This window comes from Vollenhovia emeryi, unplaced genomic scaffold, assembly GCF_000949405.1.
Source record: "Vollenhovia emeryi isolate VEMERY1.0 unplaced genomic scaffold, V.emery_V1.0 DF939360.1, whole genome shotgun sequence".
In the NCBI taxonomy this organism is placed as follows: domain Eukaryota; kingdom Metazoa; phylum Arthropoda; class Insecta; order Hymenoptera; family Formicidae; genus Vollenhovia; species Vollenhovia emeryi.
This window is the reverse complement of record NW_011967006.1, coordinates 76,573-79,053: the sequence shown is the minus strand read 5'-3', so window position 1 is coordinate 79,053 and position 2,481 is coordinate 76,573.

Here is a 2,481-nt window from a genome sequence, read left to right as displayed (position 1 = left end):
TCCTTAACTCATAAAGCCTCTTCTATGAGGTTGCCCAAATTTTTAATAATCACTTGCCTTCATGATGACGAAGTAATGTCCAAATTTCCAATTTGCATTTTTACAAGTTAGAATGGGCAATGTCCAAATTTTTAATTTGCACATTAACTCACAAAGCTTCCTCTATGAGGAAGCCAAATTTGAATAGACAACTTGCCAAAATGTTAATGTTGCATTTTGCAAATTTCCAATTTGCACCTTATAAATAAAAAACAACTTGCCAAAATGCTGATGCTGTGTTTTGCAAATTTAAAATTTGCACCTTTAAAATAAAAAAATAGTCCAGATGTTGAGGAAGCAATGTGCAAATTTCCAATTTGTTTTGTTTATCTTTTCTTAATAGTTTTATGCACAAAATAATGTCGGCTGTTGTGGGTGCAGTTAACATTACTCGATCTTTTATAAAGCCCCAGAGAAAGAAATCTAATAGTGTTAAATCAGGTGAGCGGGCTGGCCAGTTGACAGTTCCAACTCGTCCTATTCATTTTCCAGGAAACATTTGGTTTATGACTAGTCTAGAACACATCGCTGCCGGCCGGATCAAGAGTGAACGCGTGAATGATCATTTTACGCACTAAGTTTTGCCTCGGCAGGGATATAATAGTGCGAGCTCGTCGCCTCGAGGCCTTTTAGAGTGCTTAGCACGTTGGGTCACCTACTTCTCTAAGGAAGTTCTGTCCGAGCAACTCCCCCTTGGCGCTGTTCCCCAGGATTTGCTCTTAATCGCGACTTTCGATTCTCTAAGTGTCCTTCGGCACTGATTTCAATCGCAGCATACAGCTTGCGAGCCGAAACCGTCGTCCGCACCCGGAACAACGAACCGGCCGTTCCACCACCCCGGGCTGTTCGAAACATAATTAAATTTTATTTAGTTTTGTTAATATTCTGTTCATATTATCAAAATGAATGCTTTTGACGAAAAGTTTAACATGTTAATTATTTTGGGTGAATGTAGGGGTAATTATAGGGCGGCTGGAATTATGTTTAATGAACGCTATCCAAATTACCCACAAAAGTCTTATATGGCATTTTATCGCTTGAAAAAAAGATTTCTCCAATATGGTTGTATGCGACCCAAAAGAAATAGACAATCAACGATTGTTAATGAAGAAAAATCAGCATATGTTATTGCTTATGTGTTAAACCCATATGCAAATTTCAACAGAAAGTGGAATAAGTCAAACTTCTATTATAAGACTTCTACATAAATATAAATTTCATCCTTACCACATATTTCTGTATCAAAACTTATACGGGAATGACTTTGCAAATCGCATTAATTTTTGTAATTGGATTCGTCGACAACTTGACTTTAATCCTCTTTTTGCATATTATTTGATGTTTTCTGATGAAACCAATTTTACAAATACTGGACAGATTAACAGACATAATACGCATTATTGATCTGATATAAACCCACATTGGATGAGAACTGTTGCGCATCAATATCCATGGTCTTTAAACGTTTGGTGTGGAATTGTGGGGGATTGCGTTATAGGTCCCTACTTCTTCGAGGGCCATTTAAATGGCTTAATATATTCCAATTTTTTAAGAGAAGTTCTTCCACAATTACTTGAAGATGTTCCATTAAATATTAGGATACACATGCAGCACGATGGTGCACCTCCACATAATGCGATGTGTACTAGTCATAAACCAAAACTAGAAAATGGATAGGACGAGGTGGAACTGTCAACTGGCCAGCTCGCTCACCTGATTTAACACCATTAGATTTCTTCCTCTTGGGCATTATAAAAGATCGAGTAATGTTAACTGTACCCACAACAGCCGAGGACATGAAAAACAGATTTCGTCGAGCATGCACTGAAGTGACAAGTTAAGCTTATGAAAAATTTTAAGAGCTCCCCAGAAGCTCTCTGGGAGTTCTCCGTGCTGTGTGGGATAGTACACCGCGATTTGTAGTGCGAATAGTTTCGAGTGCTCTTTGTGGATCTTCTCTCCTGAGAATAGACTCAGGGTACAGACTCACGATCTCTCACCAGCAAGGCTCATCCGAGGCATCTCGAGTACAGCATCACCGTCGGCTCAGACTCACCACGCACGGCGCACGCCGGCGCAGCGTGGGACACACGGCTGACGGGCATCGACGATCACCAGGCCGGCCATCGATTCATATATGCAGGGTTGGGAAGTAACGCGTTACTTGTAACGCCGTTACCATTTTCGTTACTTTTTTTCGGTAACGATCGTTACTTTTTTATGTCTGTAACGGTAACGGTAAAGGCTGGTTTATGCAAGGCCGTACCCGTTAACTTATGTCGGAATCGGTAAAAATTAACAAATTACAGTCAATTATTCTCTTCACTTTTAACGGTGATTGGACAATTTTTACCGATTCCGGCATAAGTTAACGGTTACGGCCTTGCATAAACCAGCCTTAACGTCGTTGCATTTTTACAGTAACGGTAACGAATTCAGCCA